A 25,097-nucleotide genomic window follows, 5' to 3' on the forward strand; every position below is an offset into this window, starting at 1 on the left:
GGCTGTTTTCTGCTCCTCTCCTGGATGGTTTGCCCTTGCACACTCACACCTCAGCTTCATGGTTGCTTTAGCTGGGCAGAGGCTGGTGCTGTGGCTGAGAGAGGTGGTGCCGTGGACCCTGCTGCTCTCCCTCCTGCCATACCGTTGGTTTTAGCTGTACCTTCACTAGTGTGGCTTAACGTGGTGAAAAGACAGGCTAGCTGCCCTTAAGGACTGCATTTTTCTGTGCGGTTGGCACATGTGGCCTTACGCAAACCATAAGGTGTGTCCAAGAAGCAGTGAGGCAATTAAGTGGCCCCAGGCGCAGGACTTAGCTTTGAGAAATGCGTTGCAAAATTTTTCAGGAGGAGGCACGGATCAAGGGAGAATTGGCCTTTTTTTTTTTTTCCTGTGATTTGGGAATGCAGGTTTCAGCTGTAAGTTTTTTTTCTGAGGATCTCAACACAAGGCTAAATCTCACTCTTTATGCACTTTGCACCAGTGGCTTTAGAGTGACAAACTGAATGGATTTTTCTTTTGGTAAGGCAAGTACAGGCTCTTTAGAAAGAGGGAAAACATTTTAATACACAGAAACATTTTTTCTGTAACTGAGCTGCAGCATCTCTTGAGTCCCTGATGTTTGTACCCACACCTAGGCTGCTTCCAGTGGCATGCAGAAAAGAAGTACTTAACAGTAAGGAGACTGCCATGGCCTCCGGAAGGCCTGGAAACAAAACTATCTATGTAACAATTTAGCTGATCTCTTTCTTGCTCCTGTTTTTGTTCTTTTTACAAGATGATGGCAGGCAGTGGCTTGCTTGACTTCTGTTTCAGCTGCATGTAGCGTATTCCAGAGAAGCAAAAGACACAACAGCCATTATAATGAAGGTATAAATTGTCTTGTACTCAGGACTGTTGCCAGATCTGAGGATGGTGTGTGAAGCATACCAAACGGTAGAGCTGGGAATGTGGCAATGATAATCAGGCCAGGGAGGGGCTGCCACCTTTTTGCTCCAGCAGCATGAGAACTGGAAAGGAGAGAAAATGACCCATCTTGGCACTACTCATGAGGAGGAGAGAAAAGGGTATTAAATCAGCATTTAGTGTCTTCAGCTGCTGAAATGTCTCACTGGGGCTGCATGTGGCTGCAGGGCTGTGTACTCCCGGCAGCATGTCTGGAGCCCGGAGAGGCTGGGAAGCACCTGACCACATCTGCGTGTGAAGTCAGGAGGTGGCTGCGAAGTGGTAGGTGCTGGAGGAAGGTTGAAGTGTCCAACCTATCTCTGGAAGGCCACCTGAGGTATGTCTGGAGCTCAAATGAGTGATGGAGTTCTGGTTTGAACATTAATTTCCAGCCCTGCACCAACATGAAAGGAAAGACACGATGTGCAAGTTGGACATGCTTAAATGTAGGAAGGGAAATTGCTCTTCAGCTGAGCAATGTCTTCATCATATCCCAGACAGAACAGCCTTAGTGGCACAGAAATGTACCACCTCCAGACATGTAAGACCAACAGCCAGCTGAACAAGGCTATCTTGCCCTGTCTAGAGTTGAGAGTTTTACCCACACTCTGTCATTGAGCTGGATTAGAGAAATAGAATGAGCAGAATGGTGTGAAACACAGCAGTATGGCAGCTGCAGCTCAAGTGAGGCTCGGATAACTACTGTGCTGTCTGTGAGTGACTGGCAGGTGAAATTCAGGTATTTCCAGAAAGGCTTTATTTTGTGTGTTTTGAAGACAGAAATACAAAATCTCTATCAAGAAAAGTCTGCTTCCCTTTCCAAGCATTTATTAAAAAAAAAAAAAAAAAGTATTATAAGTATTATCCTGACACCTAGGAATCAATTAAGGGCTATAGTCCAATTGTATTTGGTGCTGGACAGGCACATGGAGGTGTCAGTAAATAACTAGTGATGAATACAGTTACTTTAACAGATTTGCAAAGCTGCACTGCCCATGTAGACATTTTTTTTTCTTTTGCAAAAGTTTATCAGAGTGTTCATATTAAACAGCCATCTATATTTATTATGTTTTCAACAGCTGTTTGGTACATCTTCTTTTGGTGCAGTCTGGTCTCTTTTAGGACCTATGTCCACGGTAGCAGTAAGCTGCCCTTAAGATGCTGGAGTGTATATTAGCAGATTATTGTCCTTAGAGTTGTTATGTGGGTTTTTAAGTATGCTTTATTCTCTTGCTGCCTCTTCCCTGGAAGACTGATTTTTAAGTGGTAAAGCTGATTAAAGCTTTTTGATTATTTTTTTAAGGAAAAGGACTATGTGCTCTCTTATCTCAAACAGTGTTCATGTAAACTGTGAGTAACTATTTGCTCTCATAGTTTAAAATACAGCCTTTGTGGTAGTGACTTGTTCCACAGCTTTCAGCAGTGACTCTCTGGCTAATTCATTCAGTTAATCATTAAAAGAACATTATTGCTGACCAGTGACAAAACAGGGTTTGAGACCAGAAGAAAACTGCTGCACAGGCTTAAGGTGGAAACTGGTGTAGGAATAATAGCAATAGACCACCAGCTGGGTAAGAGCTGGCTTTTGTGTTTGCGTATTCTTGGAGAGAGTGGCTTGGAAAGAGGAAGAAAAATACTTCCTAAATCTCTATATGCTATGAACTTAGCCAAACCAATTTACAATGATATCTGTCAGAATCCATTTAAGGTAATGGATTCTTATTTACCTGCACTTGCTTAAAAATGAAAGCTTCTAACACATGCATGTTGGACTGACTGACCTTCAGTGTTACATGAATTGCGTTTTTCAGTATCCAGATTCTGAATCGTAACTGAAAGACCTTTGATTTATAATGATTTTAAATATCTGTTTTTTTTTGTTTGTTTGTGTTTTTGCTTTTGTTTTTGTTTTAATTTATTTTATTTTTATTTTATTTTAAATAACTAAAGAGTGAACAATGTATAACATAGCTACATTCAGTTGAGATACCATAGGATTCATGCCACTGAACCGCCTTGAGTACTGGCAGAAACCTCCATCATGTAAGAAGCCTGGTTCTGTGGCCATAGTGGGATCTGTGTAGATGAGCCGTAATTGCCCGTTTTGCGTCTGAGTTAGACAACTATTTAGTATTGTCTGAACAAAGGCAATTCCTTTTTTCTGTGCTTCAAATCTCAAAGTTAACGTGGTGTATGCTTCCTTTTCCTTATGCTTGGCCATTTGTATATTCAGACTGGGAGCGCTCCAGTCTGGCATCAGTAGGAGTATCGTCCTGGTCTGTAGCACAACTGAGAGCGTTTGGCTTTATGGGGGGAACAAGAAACCATTTCAGTATGAGCCTGAGGTCATGTAAAAACAGCTTACGCAACGCTACAGATGGACTTCTGCAGCCAGTTACATCTGATGCCATCTAGAAGATATGTATCTAGAAGATAATGACTGGAGGAAAGCGATGGGAACTAGCTTGAAGGAAGCCGTCATTCATTCTCATTTCCCAAGGCAGCTCAGCTTTAATTCCTGGCCTTCTGTATGTGATACAGTTTCCATTACTTGGTCAGCTCAGTATTGTGAAGAGTGCCAGACTGATGTTTATTGGCACTCCTTTTTTTCTACGTCCTCTCACTTGTGTCTGCTCTCTGTAAGTGTGACCCTGCTTTATAGAGGTTAAAGATAGCTCTTCCCACACATGCTATCTTGGGATCCTTTTTTCCCTGGTTTGTTTTGTTTTGGATGTTTATAACGTGTGGCCTGGTGCCATCTGTGAGCGCTGTAGTGTGGTGCCCTGCCTTGAGGCCCCAGCTCATGTGGCATGCCCAGGCCACCAGCAGTCAGTTCCATCTCACCACTTGGGCTGGAGTCTGGTTCATCATTCCCAACTGACCCATGGCTCAAGTAGCCAGTGCAGTTTCTGGTGAAGTGTTTTGTGGTTGGAGAGTGTAGGTGCTGTGCTTTTCCCAGCACATGGCAGGAACAGCTGTAAGTTTCTGTGGGTGCTGAAAGGAAAGCTGAACACTAATATGGGAATGGCCACAGGGTGAAAAGACTTATGTGGGTACTTCCTTCAGCAACAACAAGTGTCAGAACTCTAGGAGGGAGTGTAAAAAACAAAACAGGGAAACTACAGAGTGCCCCTTTTGTGTTCTCCAGCCTGAAGCAACAGGCAGCTGAAAGGGATCCTGGGGCAAAACGTGGCATATGGACTGACAAGTTTTACTAGCCAGTGATCGACTTGCTCTCCAAGAATGTGTCTGATCACCTTCTGAAACCATTTATACTGTTGACACAGGATACCATGGAAACTTAAAAGCTTACAAATGTAAATACTCTTTACATGAAAAAGCATTTTTGTTTGTTTAAAGTCTGCCATCTCATCAGAATTGGTAGTAGTGAGTGAAACTGAATCATATGAGAGACTAAATGGTCATTTCTTACACAGTTTTTCTTGTATAGACTGCCATCATGTCCCTTGGTCATCTTTGAAAGGAGAGAGAAGTGTTACTCCTGACGCTGCAGGCGGTGATGGCAGGGACTGATGAAAGACAGTCCTCAGCTCCTTATGCCATCAAAAAATTGGCTTTCTGTGCACAATGTAGCAATAGTAGGTAACTGTCAGAGCATACCATCAATTTGACTTTGCTCCAGAAATTCCTCTGTATGCAAGAAATGCAGGGTCAAGGGACAGCTGACACAAAGTAGTCATGGAGCAACTATTTATTGGTAAGCCATAAGCATTTAGGGGTGATACCACATCCTGTGTGTAGGATATAGCCTGCACTACTGGTGCCTTACATTTTCTCAGCCATAAGAATACCAGCTGTTACTATTTCTGTTTCACAGTCACAGACCACTGGGAGAATCATAGTTTGTCCCCTGTTAGGGTGAAGACTGTTAAGGACACACAGTACCTACATCTTAACCACTAAAGTCCCTTCATTAATAAAACTCATGGAAACAGAATATTGCTTTAGGTACCCACTTGTATGGGAACAGGGCTTTTTCCACATACTTTGGACTATATTTACAAAAATGTTTCAAATACAGAGACATCTGCTTTTACTCCTGAAAAAACAGAACGGCAAACTTAGCTTTGGTACCATGAGCTCCCAATCACAGTTCCAGAAGAGCACCCTTATTTAATAAGAGATTTTTTTTATTATGTTTTTTTAAGTTTGAGCTTAAGTGACATTTGTACTTGAACTTCTTTTGTGGTCCAGAGAAGGAAGTGGTGGTCATATTCTGAGAGAAAGTCTCAATTATATCATTTGCTTGAAGAAAGTGGCACATAACTTGCTAAGCAGATGGTTATTCTCAGAAGGCAACCTCAGGCAATGCCTACTCTCCGCAGGCTAGGATGCAGAACACTTGACCGGCCCTGAGTTGTACCTTGACAAAAATGGGAGGAAGCCCATCCTTAATTAGTCAGTGAAGCTATTAGTTAGCAAGGGCCAGTTGCATCTTCTTCTCTACAAAAGGGAAAGTCATTTGGCAAGCTTTACAGAGGAGAGGGACTAATGCTGCTGTCTCCTGGGACGGTAGCTCTAAGTGCAAATGGCTTGAAGGAGGAGCAGGCATGCAGTAAGAAAATCTGATACCCTTGGCATAGCATAATCTGGCATTAATATGTAGCTTTAGAAATAATTCTACAGGGAGGAAAAGAACATTATCAAACTCAAAATAGTTGTTGCAGCACAACTGCCAAACGTAGCTTTCGAGTGGCAAGGCTGGTTTAAGGAATCCTTTCCTTAAACTACTTTTTCTTCCCATTTGCACTTAACCTACAGTCAAACTTCCCTTTGGTTTTATTTAGTTTCTGAGTCAGACTTCTTCTTTTTCTTTTTAAATAACAACCTTTTCAGTCTTCTGAGAATAGCAGCACTGCACCCGCCAGTTCCTCTCTTCTGCAGGAGTTCTTGTCCCGCATCGTGTCTTGCTGCTGCCCTGCAGGGAGGTGGCCAGGTGCAGCTACAGCCTGTGCAGCAGTAGCCTGCTGTCACACCCATCCAAACACAGCTGATTCCTACCTGCTGTGATAACACCTCCAAGCCCTGTATCACCTGGGGTGGTTCCTGAGGAGACTGTTAAGGATACCCACACAAAACTGACTTCCTTGTTGTAAGGGAGAAAGTAGTCTAGAAACCAGGTCCTTGCTGGTTTGGGTTGCAGTTTGGCACTGATGTGAGTAAGAGTTGTGCTTTTCCTTTATGTTTCCAGCAGTGGCACGTTTAGGAAGTCTGTGTCCACAGCTTCTGTGCTTTGGTTTGTGTGTCAGGGCTCCATCTTGTCCTGCAGTTAGGCATGTGGGCTAAAGCAGTGTGCGTAACGGAGCAATGAAGGGTGAGAAGCTGTCGTGCTGTATGGGCACATTAGAAATTCAGGATAGTTTGAGTATGGTCTGAGATGAAATGGGAGCTCAATTTGTTGATGAGGATAATGTTCTGTTTGCTGCATTTGTATTATCCAAAACCTGGAGAATAGGTAGTTCTCTGCTGGTTAGCAAAGCTAAAATATATTACTATTTTATGTCAGAATTATATGATAATGTGAACCTTAGGAAAGGATATAGTATGGGCTTTATGAAAGGGTATAATATATGAAAATGGCGAATCAGTTCTATGAACGTGATTATTTTCAAATTTGTGAGCCCTTGACAAAAGGCTTGGAGATTTGTACTTTAATAGTATGGTTAATTAATAGGATATTAGTTTATATTTCTTTTACCTTCAGGTGGCCACAATGTTGTGCTATCATATTTGAATGAATCCTATAGAAATGGAAAATATTTCAGTGTGCCTTCTAGAGACTAATGAAGTAGCACTGCTTGGCTGGAGGCTGGGGTCACCGGGCCAGCACGGTGACATTCAGTGACTATCTAGTCAGCTTGCAGAGCAACTGCTTTGTTTTTAATGCGATGTCACAATACTTGCACTATTTTGAGAAGGAGGATTCAGAATTGCTGAGCTTGTTTGCAAATTTTCCTTGCTTGCTTCTCTTTTTCTTACTTTTCATTTACGTCTTTTTTTTAAAAAATAAAAATGTAAGACTCACTGCATACTGAAGATGCTTACTTTATTCATGGCATAACAATGCTCTTCCTGTGCTGTGGGTGCATACTGAAGGGGATCTAGACTCCAGGAGTGACTCACAATGCTTTTAACAAGCACCTGACTCACGGGTGTCATTACCAGACTGTTTCCTAGGCTTGGTGGAGGCTGTTCTGCGAAAGAAATGTTCTTTGGGTGTGGTGCACTGTAAAAACTCGTTCCTCATCTCATTCTTGTTGTGTCATTGCATCAGTTACTGAGATCATGAATTCATGTCTGAATTGCTTTGCTGTTTATGCAAATTAATGTTTCAGAAAACCAACATTTTGCTATTGGTTCAATGTATTGTATGACTAGGAGGGCTTGGTTGCTTTTATGGAGCCTCAGGGTGTTTTAGTCTTCCCCTTGTGACAAGTTACTACTAGCCACCTTGATACTAGCTTTGTTATTGCATCAGATTACTGTGTGCAGAGCTGCAACCATGGGATATGAATAAGACTCTCTAAAGCTTCACGTTCAGCTTGAATGTAATAAGGTGAAGAGGAAAAGAAATAGGAGAGTTTAGTTTGGGAAAGCTACCTGTATTTTGGCTGGTTTCTTAAGATTAAGCTGACTCGACTCTTAAAATATTTTAATTAGCACTTAACTAACCTCAGCATGTTTGGAAGATTGATAACGGCTTGTCTTTTACTTTCTGCACTGGCCCAGAGAGAATTTTTGTCTCTTTGCGGTGATGTCTAGCATGTAGCCCAAGTTAATGTCATTATTACAAGAATGAAAGGTGTGACGAAAGCTATTTGTGAAAAATGGCCATGGGCAGATGACTTTTTGTGAAATGTGAACTAGGTACAGGTTTTTGTTTGCAGATTCATATTTTGTAATGGATACAAATTATCATAGGGCATGATTTCATAACAATTTAATATATTTTAAATTACATATATATTTAAAGTAAAATAGGTTATGCCTATTTTTCTGGTCAAGATTAAGGGAACTTCAGATATCTGAAGAATTTTGCAGGTGTGCTGTTCCTAACAACAAATATGACAGAGGCACATGTTTACCAGTGTTCACTACTTCATGTGCTTTGATTTTGGGCATTTATTTTTGTTCATCTTTTCAAAGGTAAAGCATGAGAACTGCAGTATTAGTCCTCAAAATGTATAAAATACAGGCGTGCTTTATGCAATGGATTTGCTTGAGTGTTAATTGTAGACAGCTGATTGTATTGCTTGAAATGAAGGTTGTCTGGCACTTCTCTGTAAAGGATAACTTTAGGTGCTTTTAACTTTGCCAAATTTTTAGTGTTTTGGACTGATATTTTCTGTTTGATATATGCTTGAGAGTGAGAATATGTCTGTAAATTTTAGGAAAATTTGTTTTTCTGAATATGGTTCAAATCAGTTCTATGTATCAGAATTTAGAACTTTATTATTATTTTTTTGTGTTAGGAAATAATGCCTGAAGAAGTTAGCAGAACATATGTTAAATGTAGAATGAAGGATGAAGTTCAGGAAATACCGGAGTTAAATTTCCCTGTGTAACTTGTGTCCAGTATTTTGGATGGAGAGAGTGACAGAGGCATCAGTCACGTGCTTGGGTAAAAGGGTAAAAATAATACTGCTTCTTCATTTAGTATTTAAGTATTCAGTATTTACAGAGGTAACAATGTTCCAGTAGTTTAATTAGAGGCTTACAGCCTAATGAGTATGCAAAGAGTCCTGTGAGGCTGTGCCCATAGCTTTTCTTTGGGTGTGTCCTAGCTGCAGTCCGATCAACTCTTGTTGATGAGTCACTTTATTAGTTGTAATAAACCTAAGTGAACATAGATGATTATTCTCTGGTTTTACTTCTTAGCATGCTATAGAAATATGAACAAGAAACAACTTTGATTGTCACTTTGTACTATGCAATACAATCAGCCCTTGCTGGTATATGAACTTGAAACGATTACCTGGATGCAGTGAAATATTGATTTCTCTCCTCCTTATAATACATCCTGGTATGTTTTAATGTTGTTGGTTTAATACATAATTGCCAGTAAGCTGTCCTGTAGTGACTTTTATGCTTCTGTAATGAAAGTAGCTTGTGTATTCTGGTGCTACTCTGCCTAAAACAGAACATGAAACTGATTCATAGTTAAAAGGCTACATCTGTCTGTTGACTTAAACCACCCATTCTTTCCCGCTATTAAGCTAAAGTTATGTCATTAAAGATGGTAATAACTTTGAATTCATGAATGTCATGTAATGGTTTCTGAACTCTGCTGCAGCAGTAGTACCTATCTGGAAACACAGGATCTACATTCAGATCTTGGGCAGGTACGAGACACCTCTCTGTAACACGTTCATGCTACAGAAATCATACCATCTCTGCAACTTCTCTTCACCAGCCTCCAGCTGGAGGCAGCAGGTGCCAGAGGAGGCCATGGCTGCAGAGCTTTGCATGCAGCAGGCTGGGGTGCCCAAGCCTCCGTGCCCCAGAGGTGGCAGCGGTAGCAGCCTCGCTGATGCTGTCTCTCCCTTTTCTGAGCCTGGAAAGTTCTCTTCTTACAGGAGAGTTGAGATGTAAGAATGTTCAGACTTTGGGTCAACTTGTAGGTTTTAAGTCCATGTGAATTTTTGGATCTTTGTTTATAAACTTGCTTATTTTAAATGTGAATAAAGGAAAAGTAGTGCTAGCATTGGTCTGTAGTTGTGCTTGCTTGCGTAGAAGAAATTGCCCATAAGCAAAGTCAGACCCCCATTGAGAAAACATACGATTCAGCAGAAGGTAGCATGAAATATCAGTGAGAGCAGCTTATATGACTGCCAGTAACAGAATTCCATTAGACAGATTTAAAAGTCTATGAGTGGAGCAAGAGGGGGGTTCAGATTCCCAGTAGGTAAAATGTCACTCTAGACATTTTCACTAGGTAAAATGTCGCTCTAGATGTCAGACGTAACTGAGGAGAATGCTTGAGGGGTCTGGAATAATTGTTTTAAGCCACTTCTGTGGTCTCTCTCCAGCAACCTCTTCTTATAGCGAAATGCAGCAGGGAGACCAGCATGAGGTGATTTAACTTGCTTGTAAGTCGTGACCTACTTGAAACAGCAGGGCTAGGAGTGGTGTACAGATCCTGTTATTACCATCCATAGGGTATACAATCCTCTATTTGAATGTTGCAGCTAACTCAGGAATGCTTCCAGTGTTGACAGGTGGTGAAGACAGTGCTAATGGCCTTGTAGACATCCAGGACATCTGTGCTAGCCCTAAACTTTAATGATCTCCAGACAGGTGGCTAACAGATTTGCGACAGTAAGGGCTGTTGGTTGTCACAGGGTGCTGAACCGTTATCAGAATGGCTCAGAACTCCTCTTCCAATTGTTGTTAGTGTACATGGGGGAAGTCCCTTGTGGAGCCTCATGAAAATGTATTCAAAAGTTTTGGGTATGGTGTTTTTCACTGTGTGTGTGTGTGTTTCGCAGTGTGTTCCCGCAAGCATTGGCTTGTTTCTGTGTCCTCTTTCAGTTGCTCTGAACACAAACTATATCTCTTGTCTTCTGTGGTCTCAGACTAACATTCGAGGCTGGTCAGCCTTACATGGTAGTTGCTTGTGCAGAAGCAAGGAAAAGAAATAGTGGCTACATAAAAAGCATTAGTGTTGGGTTCTGGTAATTAGGGTGACTGATTTCCCTGACACGTAGCAGCTTATACCATGCAGCTGTAGAGTGTTGCCAGGAAATGGGTTTTGCAGGCTTGGACTATGTTTTCCTATGTTTGCGAGACCAAATGGACAAGTTGTCCTCTAACATCCTGTGAGTGTGCAGGGAGGTAGTGCACTGTCTTGGGGAGCTATGAAATGGGATGTGACTGCAGCAAGTTGTAGAGTTCATAAAGGCTGGTGCTCATAGTGCAGCCCAACAAGATGAAATGATACTGGCAAGGGGAAATGCAAGTGCTTATCTTGCAGGTAGTGTGCAGTACTTATGGTGTTAGAAGTGCTTTAGAGATTAAAAACACTTTTTTTTTTGGTGGATTTAGGAGATACTGAGAATAACACAAAGCTTTTTCTTTTCTTTTTTTTTCTTTCTTTTTCTTTCCCCTCATAGCCAATTTGAATTTGCACTTTATCTGCAGTGGAGTCTGAAATCCAACATCCTGCTGTATTGTGTTGTCATACAAACAACTTCCGTATCAGTCTTGAGTCAAATAACCTCCTGTATTCAACAGTCAATGTTCACAACTGGATTCTAATTTCAAACTCAGAATCTTATTTCCTAAGAAGACTATCATGCTTTATCAGCTGAAATTATTCCTGTAAGACACAGCAGTAATTTGCTTCCACTGAGTATGCAGTGTTTCATTGTGACATTTTATTGTATGTTCCAAAGAAGTCAGCTGCATAGCAGGCATTGTAACTTGTAGGAGGAGTTTGAGTGGAACAGCTGACACATTTTTGAAAGTCACATACATCCTTTAAAGATGGTAAAATTTTTGTTCTGATGGCTTACTGCAGTGTTGTTCCCCACCCCAATCTGGTCTGGACATTGCACAGACATCACAGCTGCTGTGATAGCTATCACGCAGTGAGTAATGAATGAAGTGGAGCAAAAGGGGGCCTTGCCCAGATGGTGGCACAGAAAGCTCTCCCCTGCAAGTACTGATGGCACCTGGCATTCTCCGTCTTTCTGGGGAAATCTGTAGGTTGTCAAGGCTTAAATAATTTCAATTTCTGAGTTTATAACACAGATTTGTTGGCTTATGCTTTTTCTGAGTTTGCCTGCTGTGTCTGGTGACTTCTTTGCATCATGGATGCAGTGGAAGTATATCATATATATAGAACAGTTATGCACTGCATTTAAGGTAGCGACAACTTTCTTTATGTGGCTTCATAGTTTTGCCTAAAAAAAAAGTCTCTACAATTTTATTATAGAAAAATGAACAATCTTTCCAAGACTACAGCAGAGTTGCTCTGACTTTGAGTGGTGAATCTGGCTTGATAGGTTAGTGGGTGGTGTCTGAGTGTGAGCTGGTGGTGGTACGTTTTTCTGAAAACTGAAATGGTGAAAGGGCTCGCTCCCTATGCCTCTGTCTTTCCTTCAAGCACTCAGCTTGTTAGCACTGATGGTAGCTTTGTGTGCTTGTCAAACTGCCATAACTTTTTTCTTTTGGAAGCAGGTAGTCATTTTAGCTGACAGCACACTGGTCTGTCATGGTGCCTGGACAATGTTGTTACATCTGGCTTGTGTTTTTTTTTTTCAGGACTTCCAGTAATTTGTTTGGTTCTTTTTTGCTCTGTGGCCTCACTTCTTTGTGGGCACTGAGAACACTGCTAGGGCATAGTTCTTGGTAACACTGTTTTTGAGCAACATTTTCTATTCATGGCAATTTCTAACGACTTCAGAGAAAGCAACAGGTCTGGACCTGAGTTACAACACATCAGTAGTGAATTTATTCCTGAGCTGTAAGCCAGCTTGTGAGTTTGAGCATAGAGAAGCTGTAACAGCTATTGCAGTCTTTCTAGACCAACAGTGGCTGTAACTCAAAGGCAAGGGGACAAACGTAGACGTCACTCCCTTCTCCTCATACCTCTCCTGCTCTCCCCCAGTAGCTTCCCTCCTCCAACTGTTTTCAGCCCAGGGGATTTCCAGACCTTGATGTACACTGTCTGTCTAGCAGTACTTGGCAGGCTCCATTCCACATACATTTGCTCCCCAACACCATCCTGAGCACACAAACATTTCCAGGGCATGGTTTGGCTCAGATCTCCTCAGTTTGTGTGAGGAACTGCTGTGCATGTTTGTCCTGAATTGGTTCCTGATGGCTTCATTTGCTGGACCCTATCTGCAATATCAGAAGAGACTGTGAGCATTATTTTCCACCCTCTCCGTCCTGCTTTCCATGTTTTTTGCCACTTTCTCTTGAAGCCATCACTTTTCCAAGCTGAAAGATCATAACCTGCCTGGCTGACCCACACCTCTGATCACCCTTGCTGTCATGTTTGAACACTTCATGTGCTCAGACACAGGGACATAGCATTAAAGGTCTGGACAAAGCATGGATTCATTCAGTAGTATAATATTGTTTACTTTCTGTTCTTAATAACTGATTTTTGGTGGCAGACAAGGACTGAGATGATGTTTTCAAGGACCTATCATAACCCTAGGTCATGCTTTTTTGAGAAGTAATAGTTGACTCGTGAAGTGAGAGAATATGATCATTTTCTACAGTAATGATATTAGTCATACCTATTTTGAAGGGAGTGTGGACCTAGTAATTTAAAAACAACCATCTGGATATTCTGCAGTCTTTTTAAAGTGACTTGCTCAAGTATTCCTATAAAAATAATACTATACAAATCCGCCATCACTATGACACCTCGGATATATCTTCATACTGTTTTGTTTATGAAACTGCATTTTTCCTTTTATTGTAATTGTCCAGGCTGTTAGACACAATCTAGCAATTGCATTCTGTTATGCTATATATTTGAATAACAAAAGGAGCTACTGTTACATGTCTCAGCCAGTGGATGTGCACCCGATAAGCTTCACAAGCACTCTTTTTGCATATCAGCTCTAGAGAATCTCTCATATTCATACGATGCTGGAAATTTATGCTTGACTGCATCTAGTGGGAATATTAGAAACATTTATGTTATGGGAACACCTGCTGAGTGATAGGCATGAACTTGGAGTTGCTTTTCCTATAGGCTTGTATGACGGGCTTAAGCTCTAGAGTATTTATTTCTAACTGTACTTGTAAACTGTGCCTTGATGAATGGAGGCTCAAGAGACGCTTCCTGTACTGGCAGACTGTCATCTTGAAGATTTAGAGCTTGAAATGCTGACAGCTATTCCCTGAAACCCTTGGCTTCTGGTTGCAAGGCTGTTCCTGAGTTACTGCTGTCCATTGCAGGTAATACCAAATTGATAAGAGTGGTCAACATGGCAGGATAACGAACATGCGATTAGGTGGAGAATTTGTGGACTGAACAATGATTAATAGGTATTTGTCCCTCCCTCTACCTGAAACGCATATATACTTCAATAAATTTGAAGTATATTATTATAGTAAATCATTGTGCTTCTATGAATGGTATGTTTTTAATTTGTTTCCACTATCTAGTTGCTACTTATAAGCTTGGTTGAACTGGAAAGAAATATTTTGGAAACTGAGGAAGTGGGTTTCATCATAGGGAAAAGTGGTAGGTCAGGATTTAGTAAGGATGGCTAACGTTTGTGAGAGAGTAGTTAAGGAAAAAAGTACACAAGTAGAAAAACTGAAAACTAGTTAGGGATGCATGGAGAGCCCTGGTGGTATATATGTAGCCAGCTTTGAGCGACAAAGAAATGCATGCACTTGTTCTGTGTGTCTATCATTCTTTTTCTTTCTTTTAGTCCCCTGCAACTCTTGATCCTATTGGCTGCAAAGTTTAATACAGAGCAAGATGTCTCATATATTTTAAGTTCCTACAAATTTCATGGAAATCAGCAGCTGGGTAGAAAAAAAAAAGCCTGCAGCTGAATACAAGAAAACCAGCCTGATTAGTGTTCCCACTGAGAAAGGGCAACTACATCTTGTCTACCAGTCACCTCTGCCAGGCATCAGCCAGCTGGTCAGTGCGCAATCATGTCTCGCACCCGCTGGTCAGCCATGGAAGATGCATCGTTTCCCAGATGTCACTTGTCTGGTTGAACAGGGTAGGGCGAGTGCTAGGGGATAAGAGGGCTGAGAAGCCTAGGATGTGTCTGTAGGAAAACAGTTTTCTGGACATGTTGTTTTGAGAACATCATGGTCAGGTCCCACGTGATGGTACGGGAGAGGTTGCTAGAAAGTACCGATGGAGCTCCTGCTCTCATTTGAAGGAGGAGGAATGGTCACTGTGTCTTAGTGATTAGTGATTGCAGTGGTGTCAGCCAGTTCATGTGTGATGTATGTGCATTTGGCTTTCATCAAAGAAAATGATATTTATCTAGATATGTAGTGATACGAAATACTTCCAATCCGTCTCCATCTCTTTGTGGAGACACTGCCAAAGGAAGGATGGAGAAATGGAGAAAAAGGAAGCAAATGTTGCCATTAGCACTTTTTGTTTGTTTGAGAGTATTTTTTTAAATGCTTTTATTGGGTTCTTCTAAGATCTCATTTTCGTAACACTTGAATGTATGCTAATTCACTTTTATTTCAGTAAATAATCACATTTGGGGAGGAAAAAGAGACCCTTCCTCTTTTATCATTTATTTTATGTTCAGGGTTGCTTGGCCAAATGCTCATGCTTCTTTATAGCCCTGAGTTAGAGTTTTGGGATATTCATAGTAATGTGAATTAAAAAGAAAAGATGTGATTGTGGGTTGAAAAATTGAAGTATGTTCTCTCTCATTACCTAAGGCCTGAATGGATGCCAACATTAAAAACCTCCAGAATATGAGCCAGTATTTGTCCTGTGGGTAAATGTGAACTTGCTAGATATATTACTATATTCTGGGATTTCAACATTGGGAAGACTTAATTAGTTTGTTCTTTATCCATTTCATGTCATTTTTGGAATGATAAATGCTTTTTCCCCTCCTTGGTTTCTCCTTCCTTTTAAATCACTTCACAGCTGTCCAGCTCTGTAATACGTAACTTTCTCATGGCAGTAAAACTGTTGAAAACTTGTTAGACACGCTGTGTCTAACACTGTCCCTTCCTCCCCCTCAGAGATGGGTAAAACAAGGAGATAATTAGCGTAGTGTCAGGCATTAGCTTTCAGGATACTGCAGTATTATTTTAGGATGTGGTGAATTTAAAAATATATATATTCCTTCTCATATAACTTAAAGGCTCACAAATCTGTGGGTTGAATAGTGAAAAAGACCTGTAAACTGAATAAGTAGGAAACAACAATCTGTTCTTAAAATGAACACCCCAGTTGCACAATTTGAAGACAGTCTCAGAGGCTCTTGTCTGGCAATAATAACAAAGTACTAAGAAATTTGGCCTGTGTAGTTCCAAGGAAATGCATGCTCCATATTATCTTGATGTAACTTTTCTGTGTGACCACTCTTCACGGCATCACAATATTTCCTTATTCTTTGTTCAGTTTACCCAGGTAAACATGTCTTCATTGAGTGGTATATTGGTGATGGTCTCAAATGAAGAGAATGGAGGGGAAAAGAAAACTCTAGTAAGCTCATAAATTATTTGAAGAACTGAGAGGAAACCAGACTGAAGATTTCCAAAGTGGAAAAAATGACCAAAACGACCTCTGTTGCTGCTGTTCTGGTTCAGGGGCTCTAACACAGCATGCATTTTCACTCCGTGGTGTTGCCATGTTTGTGCCAAGATGCCACTTAGTAAAATCAGCCTAGTGCATGTTCCTGTCCCCGTTGTATGTGATGAACTGGGAATTGTGCTCTGCTGGAGAAGGGGAGCAAACCTGGTGGCTACTGGAGAGGCTGTGGTGGTTCCTGGCCATGCTACAGTGCTTGTTAGTCTGCTCTCATGTGGGGTGTGTAACAGTCACAGTGCTGACAGTGATCCTTATTGCTGTGGTCTCACTGGTGGTGTTGTGATCTGTGAAATGATGGCATTGATGCTGGCTTTTATCAGCAGTGTCAAATCAGGAGATTATTGCCAAGCACTTGGGAATATCTGTGCAAGTACATGTGATATTGTTCCCTCAAATACCTTTAGAACAAGTGTGATTATAATCAAGAGGTTACTCTGGCTTGCAGATTTATACCTGACGGTTCCATATGAAGGTATGCAAACTTGTGTTACATGAAATATTAATGCTATTCCTTTTATGGTAATTTATCTTACCTTGGAAGTTGGAAGGCACAGTTTATGTTAATTACAAACTCATACACGTGGGAAGAGGACTAAACATACTAATGATTAACATAACCTGGGTGAGAGATGGCTTGCTTGCATGCATGTGCTATGCAGTGGTGTATTTCAAACTACAAAGGATTTTAAGCTTAAGAATATAAATTTCTGCAGAAGGTTAGCACTGGTAGGATTAACATGTACTGGTTAATGATGGGGCTCGAGTATTTTTACAGTGGAATGACTTTATCTTTGATACCTATAGCACTCTATAAACATGGCTGTACCTTTCTCATTTGGAGCTTGGAGGATGTTTGAAAAGTGCCATGTGATGGAAAACAAGAGTCTGAATTTCCAAGTGATATGATTGCCTATGCTTACCCAACATTTTACTGGGGGAAAAAAAAAAGCACGTTGCAAAACCAAGAATCATTTGTTTAGCAGAATCTTTACATTATAATTTTCAAATTCATTTAGCAAAGAGATGAAATCACTGAGAATTGATGGATTGTACTACAGTACAAGTGTACAGAAAATGCCCTCCCATTATTCAGTGATAAGATATTGTAGGCTTATATCCCCAGTTAGGGAATGTCTGCTCCTTCCCTAGGCAGGCAAGTGAGCAAAAGGCATATCATGCAGTATGTCTAACGTGATCGTCTCTGCACTGGGTTCCTGTCTTACAGCTAAGTCAAGGTGTCAAGGCATTGAAGACTATTTTTTTTTTGGGGGGGGGGGGGGAGGGGAGGTAGAAGTAGAGTTAAGCTTGATGTTATGGTTTCTTGTGGTTAAATCTTAAGATGGTGTAACACTTCTTTCAACAATAGAAAAATTGTTTCATGTTCATAATTGTGCTCACATTTGGCTAACTTAGCATTGCACAGTCAAATGCCCTTTATTCTCATTCAGTAATATAGAACGTATGTATCTGCTGTTTTAATCTTCTTTTTGAGGTTTATGCTGTCATTGACCACAACCATAAATTTCATTAATAAATTTCTCACTTACTGAGTCGTGATCCCCCAAATTAGCTATGCGACCTTATGCTACTTCATAGGTCTTAAAATGCTTGAAACATAAGGTCATAGTCATTATCAGAGGTAAAGACATTTTAAACAGCAACTGGTCCAAGCTGACAAAAGTCATGCTATGTAATTATTCTAATTGGCAACAATAACAGAAAAACATCTAAGCAAGGGGCATTTCTAGAGAGGGGTGTAAAAGGATTTTATATATGCTGGGCCAGCAGGAACAAGTTTTAACTGAGAGCAACAGAAAATCCATACAAGACTGGCAAATGTTTGATTGTGATAAGGAGATGGGTTCTGCTCTGAAGTGGTGCTCCCTTTGCTCTCACTCCAGTCTCAATTTACAGGTTTGTCTTTTGTAAAACACTATTTCTTTGTGCATAGTAGGGAATGGAGTTAAAGGTACTATTAAAGGTACTAACTTTTTTAACAGTGAAGCAGAGCCTAATAAAATTATCTGCAAACTACTTAAAATCTGTGCCATCTTCAAAGAATTGTGATTTTAAATAGTAAAGAACAAGCACATTCAATGAGAAATCTCAAGTTGGTACTCAAATCACTGTCAAGTGAAAGAGAAAAAACTAGCCCTAACTTTGATTTCTTAATAGAAACAGTTGATAGAAATGCCTCATTGACCTCCACTATTTCACTGATATAAAACTAGTAAGGAAAAAGCAAGCAGGTAAAAACTTTGTGCTTTCCTGTGTCGAAGGCAGAGTTCAGCCAATTGATGCTGTATGAGCTGACGTCCAGAGCTACTCTTCAGCAGCTTCTTTGCATGGATGAGTTCTTCAGTTTGCAAGTTAGGTTTTCCTAAAACCTTATTAATATACTTAACAGCACTGCTGACACAGTAGAGTGACATTATATGGGCTGGGACACTGTTTATCACGCGTATTTGAAAGATTAATGTGTATTTGAAAGATCAGTGCTTCCGAACCTCAGAGCGATTTAGCTTAACATGACAGCTGTGGAGGAAGAGCTGGCTCCACAGGGTGGACAGGAAGTGAAGATAAATGACTGGAAACAAACAAAAAAGTCCTAAAAGCAAACAAACAAAAATCCCAAAACCCCAGACCAAAAATCCACCTTTGAAGGAGGGATGCGGGGACACACCAAACCCAAACCTCTCTATTTTAAACTTTAATTTCTTCTATTTTATTGGTATTTTGCAATGTAGTGTGTTTTTTTCTTTCAACCTTTCTTAACCTGGAAGAAATAAATTTTAGTTGGGTGAATTTAAAGAGACACTGCTGATATTGTAAATTGTATCACCAGTATTTTATCTTACAAGAGAATGTAATTTTAGATGAACCTAAGGAATGACACTCAGCCACTTAATTGGCACACTGTGCCCAGCAGACTGTATGCACTAAAGGTTACAGTGAGGTCCGCTGCTATAATTATCATTGACCAAAACAGACTTGTCATTTAATCAGCACCATGAGAAATAATGTTCCTAGGTTAAAGGACTGTCATTTTTCAAGAATGATGTCAATAAGGAATGAAGACTGTTTACGATTTTACAGTCTGCCTGGTCTCTGACGTGCTTGAAATCTAATAGGGTTGGATCATTTAAGTATGAAAAAGAACTGTATTCAATACTCATTCCTTAAAAAATAAATAAATTTAAATATAATTGTAGGACTTGGTAACATTCTAGTGATTTTTTTTTTTAATATAAACTTCTGAAGGACTGAAGAAAAATAAATTCTGGAAGTGCAGGAGTGCCCCTGTACTGGCAGCTGAGATAATTTGAGGTGCCAATTTCATGGCTGTATAAACTTAGGAAGAGATGGGCTATGGCAGCTGAAGTCCTTAACACATGTTTCTTAGCTCTAAAACGTGCTTCCTCCCTTTCATAGGGTTCACGTCTGGTTATGATGAGAAAATTCCAAAAAGCTTCTCACTAGATACTTTCTAGCAGTGAGGTAAGGGGTTGACAGATAACTTGAGGCTAGGATATGTAGCTTGAGAAAACTTGTACTGTGACAAATGTCATGGAGTGTAGAAATACAGTTCAAAAAGACAGTTACTTCTGTCTTTGAACAGAGGGCTTTAGGAGGGAAAAGAGTTGGAGAATCTTCTGCCTCTTCATGGCTGTATCCATAGGCCCTGTGCAAATGGGATCTCGACTGTTAATGAACTGAAAACCTTTTAAGTGGCTACTATATCATTTTGTGGCATGGCTTGGTTTGTGTAAAAGGGACAAATGTAAACATCTGAAAAATGAGACTGCATCTTTGTGTGTTTTTGTTTGTTTTCATAACCTGGGATAAGGAGCATGGTAGTTTTCTGAAAGTAGAAGCACGGGGAGGGGGCACATTATCACTGCATACAGAAAACCCTTGCTGTGCCTTCCTGGGAAGCTGCCTCGGGGTGCTGAGCAGCAGAGACAGTGTGCTCCAGTGACCCCCTCGTAGTGTCCCGATGCAGGCCCCAGCAGGCAGGAATCGGGCCGTGCTGCCACGTTTACAGCACAGGGCTGCTGCTGCAATCCTCTTCTCCTGCCACCCCTCTGGAAACCTGCATCTGCCCCTTTGTTGTTGCTGCCCTTCCTTTCATGTTCCCTCCCTTCCATTTGCAAACAATGTCTGTTTTTGTCCACTTGCTGTAGCAGGATAATCTCCTGGCTGGAGAGCAAGACCAGTGGGGCAGGCATTGGCCCTACTGTGACTCCTTGATGCAGCAATCAGCTGAGCAAGGCACTGGATTAGTGTAATGGTGTCTTGGTGAGGAGTGGAGGCTTTGCTGTGGATCTCCAGAATGAAAAGCACCACCTCTGCTGTTCTCAAGAGTTAAGTGCAGGGGCTGTCAGGCTTGCATCCTCTTCACATGGCTGGCTGTGTGGCTGATTGATGGCTGTATTCCTGCAGTGCACTGCAATATTCCTGCAATAGCACTGGCACCTAAGGGGCTGCTCCAAGGGGATGATGCAGGAAAGCTGGAGTGTTGCAAATTCTTTATCTGCAGTGTGGGAAAAGTGTGGTTCCTTGCACTTTCACCCCTGAGCATTATATATAGCCTGTCCCCAACCTGTCTTTTTACCTATTTTGGATAGTGTCTCAGTGAATCTCAAGTTACTTTCCTTTACTCCCATCTGATTTTCAAATCAACTGAGAGATTCAGGATGTGATAGGGAAAGATCTTAAACATTCACAATGAGCTCTGCTTTCCAACTTGCTGTGAGCTAGAAATACGTATTTAAGACAAAAGATGGAAATGCTACAAATGGTCGGTAAATGCCCATGTTCTCTTTTTCAGGAAATGCGCTTTGGCTTACATGTCCCTCTTGGTGCAGAGTTCCCCAGCAGTCTTGCAGGACAGTTTGAAAGTGATTACCTTGGTAACGCCACTTCCCACGGCCAAAAAAGCTTCAGGCAGCTTGCCTTAGTATTGCCTTTGTGCTTGGTGCTCTTAACAATTACGGAGTAAGTCCTTAATTATCCTCCTTCACAACAACTTTCCTTCTCTCCTGCTGAAGTGGCTGAAAGGGTGAAGCGAATAGAATAAAACAAGGATTTACATTTCTGAAGCTTGTTCAATATCAAGTCTTGATGACAAACTAAAATGCGTTACAAAAGAAAAATGTTTTGATTATCAGTTTCCTGTGGCTACATCCTCCTGTTTAATGCTAGTGTACACACACAGTCTTCCTTTAAGTCTCAGACGGGAATATGACTGTGATGCCAATTAAGGCTATGATGCTAAAACTGCTAGGGTGTGGGTAAGCAAGAGGAAGGCAAAGTGGTCATCTGTTTTTTCATTTCTCCTCATGGTCTGTTTTTTCAGGTGGTGAGCATCCAAAACTATATGGAGGTCAAGGAAGTTGTAGATACTTAATATTTCCAAAAGCCAGGTATTAATTCTGCCATGTCCTATTGGGAATGTGACAGGCCTGCCTGTGTCATGGGAACTGTAGTCATTGTGTCTTGCAGCGAGGCTGACAAATATCATTTTGTCCCAGGATTATAAAGCTGTAGTTCTTTAAGGAAAGCCACAAAGGTGTGGAGGTACAGGTCAAGCGATTGTTAGCTCAGAGGCCGTAGCAGGATTGCAATGTGCTCCTCTCAGTCCTGTCTTGCCCTGTTTCAGTTGACATTAGATACTTTCTTCATGTTTATTTGTGACTGTTCTAATTGCTTTGCAGTTGAGTTCAAGGATTTGCCATGTTAATAATAATAAAAACACACAGAAGTAGCTCTTGCAACTGAGGAAAATGCTTTTGCACATTATAGACCTTGATGTTTCATCACATTTAGAGGATTGTAGCAGAACACAGATTTGTGTTTCCGGATCTACTGGAGATACTGCTAGAGAAAACAGGGACGTGTTTTGTTAACATAGGATTGTACTGTTTACATAGGTAATCTCCAGTATTATGACAAAAAATCTGTATTTGCTAGAAAAAATAATGCTTGTCTTTGTTATTAGGAAGGCATATGACTCTGTTAGGGAAGCAAAGTGACTATTAAACACTTCATCTGTTGATGGAAGTTCCATGTTCAATTGTGATGTGTCAAGTATGAATGTAAAAGATCTGCCATTCCACAATCACTGTCTACAACATGTCCTGATGACAGTGAAGCCAAATTAATCTGCTGTATGCCAGTCAATATTTGCAATTGTTTAGAGAGTTTTCCTGATGGACATTTATATAAATAGTGGTTCATTGTCCCTTAAGTGGATGTCACCTCCTGAGAGACATAATCTCCCAGGGGGAAAAAACAATCATGTCAAACCTATCATCAGTCCATATACTGAGGGACATTCATTTTCTTTTTGTTTCACTATAAATACCTATTCCGTGTACGTGACACTTTTTTTTCCTTCTTTTTGTAACGTACAGTTGCAATTGTCTAGCTTCTCCTGTTTTTTTCTCAGCAGAGTTTGGGGTGGTCACATTTCACACATCAAATCCTTCACAGAAAGCAGGAATAGATGTGTGTAGTGCACCTCTTTTAGTGTAAATTAACAATTCTTGTTTTCTCTCCCTGTGAAATACACATCCAAATTTTAAAAACAAAACTGTACAACAAAAATGGTAAGATACTAAATGTTTGTGAAATTGAAGAATGTGAATGGATTTGGACTAGTTCCTAACTGTAGTTTACAATGCCAATATTGTATAAAAGGGCCACCAGTATATTCAGCTCATCTGTAGCAGCTCCCCTGACTTCTAAGGTCTTCTGACAAACAATTCTCATGCTGACAAGAGCCAGCTGTGCTCTTTCTGATTGTAACCTAGGCATCTGTAAGTCACCAGGCTGTTCAGTATTGAAACTTGCTTACATAGAGCAGCAATAGGTGACGTATTCTTGTATGCAAGCATTTATTTAGGAAAGAACAATGTTTAGTTAAGTGTCTCACAGTGCACTTTAGCAAATATCTTTGCTTTGGTAGATACTGATAGGTTTAGCTCTATGCTTGTCAACCATTGTGCTCCATGTAAAATAAGTAGTAGCTTCACATTCCATGAATGTTCTATTGAAAAATTATCCAATTAAATGCCTTTGCTCTTCAATATCTTTGGAGACAAGCTTTGCTTCTGAATCTCAGTTTTAATTGTAAAATTGGTTGCTTGAACAGTCCTTTGAGAGATTTCCTCATCTACACAAATGAATTTAATTTATAGCAGAGTGGGGTTGGTCCTCCAGCAGGAAGGATATATTTCTTCTATAAGAAGCAAAGAAATAAGCAAATTAAAACAAGGAAAAGCTCTATTTTGGCTGTGCTTACTAATTAGAATTAAGGAAGAATTAAAAGGCAAAATATGGGCAGGAGAAGGGAGACTAGTTTGATTTGCTATTTAGCTTCAGTTTGTAACTAGTCTTCTGGCTCACCACTAAGACAACCTCTCCCTGCCCTCTTAAGGGTGAGTCGGGGTGGAGGGAATTTGGGAGTCACAGATGATGTGAAAATATTAGCTTCAACCAGCAAAAAACCAGTTACTCTATTACTCTCAGTGCCCAGGAGAGGAAGTAACCTTCTGTTAGCCCAAAAACAGATGGAGAAGGAAGAACCAGAATAGCATTCGGATGCTTTAAAATGTCCTGAAATCATACTTTATATTCTGTTATGAACAGTTCAAGCTTTAGGAGAATGAATTGTGTCCCAGCAAGTTTGCCTGTTGGTCTATGACATCCAGTGCTGGGATGGTTGTACTCAGCCTCACATGCTGCCAATGCTGGGCTGCCGGCCCCTGTGCCAGGCTCCTCCTGCTTGTGGGAGCAGGGCTCGGTCGTGCTGTCACTGCCTGACCCGCTGTGTAATGCCTTACAAATCTCTGGGTCGCTTCTCTTGCTCCTGCTTGCCTGTCCAATTCACCATTCAGAACTTCCAGAGATGCCTGAGGATTTCACGAACAGGCTACGTGAGGGAAAAATTCTGTTCCAAAGTGGGCATTTTCTGTGGCAGAGGAGCATGATTTCTTCTTGTCTGTGCCTTGTGATGCTTATCTCTGTTTGGGGATATTTTTGCAATCATTTTACTTACAATATCTGATAACTGAACAGTTTGTAAAAACAGTTTGTAAAAAAAATTACACAGCTAATGCTGGCTTCTTTGTGTGTACATGTCTGTGCATATATGAGATTTTTCTTTGTTTAAAGCTAGTCAGGAAACAATTATTAAAGAAAAATTTAAAATGAAGGAAAGCTTGTTTGTAGCTTGATTATATGCAGAAGCCTCTGGAACATAGCAGAAGTGGCAGAACAAATAGGAATGAGACTGGATCGCTGAATAATTATAATGCGTTTGAAAGTAGGGTAGTTCACAAGTAAGTACTGTGCTGTGTACACAGGGCTTGGATGTTCTGTGGTGGTGCCATGATATTTGTGATGCCAGCTCAGCTGTGCAGTGCTGTCAGTATCGTAGTGTTGGGAACACTAAGGCCTCTCAGCACCCCTGCAAGTCGAGAACGTGCTGCCCTGGACGGACAGCTGAGGGACAGGGGATGGAAGCTTGTTCAGGGCTACCCAAGAAGTCCTTCTCTTCAGTTCCAGTGCTTATGTTGCAAGAATTCATCTCCTATTGCAATGCTGGTGAATTCTTCTGTGTGCTTGACTCCTGAACAGCTGATATATAAAAGAATAGCTCTGCAGGTTTCCATGGGTGACATAGCATATTTAGAATAATCCTTGCAGAGAGTTTTGATTCCAGTCCAGGTACAGTAGCAGGTAGGGCTAGAGGAGGAATTGGTCTGCAATGCACAGCAGTAGAACTCTCTGGAGTCAGGTTAATAGCTTCAGTCCATGAATGCCCATTTCCTGAATCTACTCCTGGCTCATC

General features: G+C 40.8%; 1 protein-coding gene across 2 annotated transcripts in view; it reads left to right on the plus strand.

Annotated features, from left to right (window-relative positions):
- Window positions 1-25,097, plus strand: part of ITGA6 (integrin subunit alpha 6) — a 129,557-nt gene that overhangs the window by 13,408 nt on the left and 91,052 nt on the right. The window contains exon 1 of one of the 2 annotated variants that reach the window (XM_083842509.1): window positions 6,030-6,118. The exons of the other annotated variant lie outside the window; for it this stretch is intronic. The gene's annotated coding sequence lies outside the window, so the exon portion shown is untranslated. Of the gene's footprint in view, window positions 1-6,029; window positions 6,119-25,097 lie in introns of those variants that run through there. 2 annotated transcript variants of the gene reach the window in all.

The sequence above is a fragment of the Anser anser genome (assembly GCF_964211835.1).
Source record: "Anser anser genome assembly, chromosome: 6".
Lineage (NCBI taxonomy): Eukaryota > Metazoa > Chordata > Aves > Anseriformes > Anatidae > Anser > Anser anser.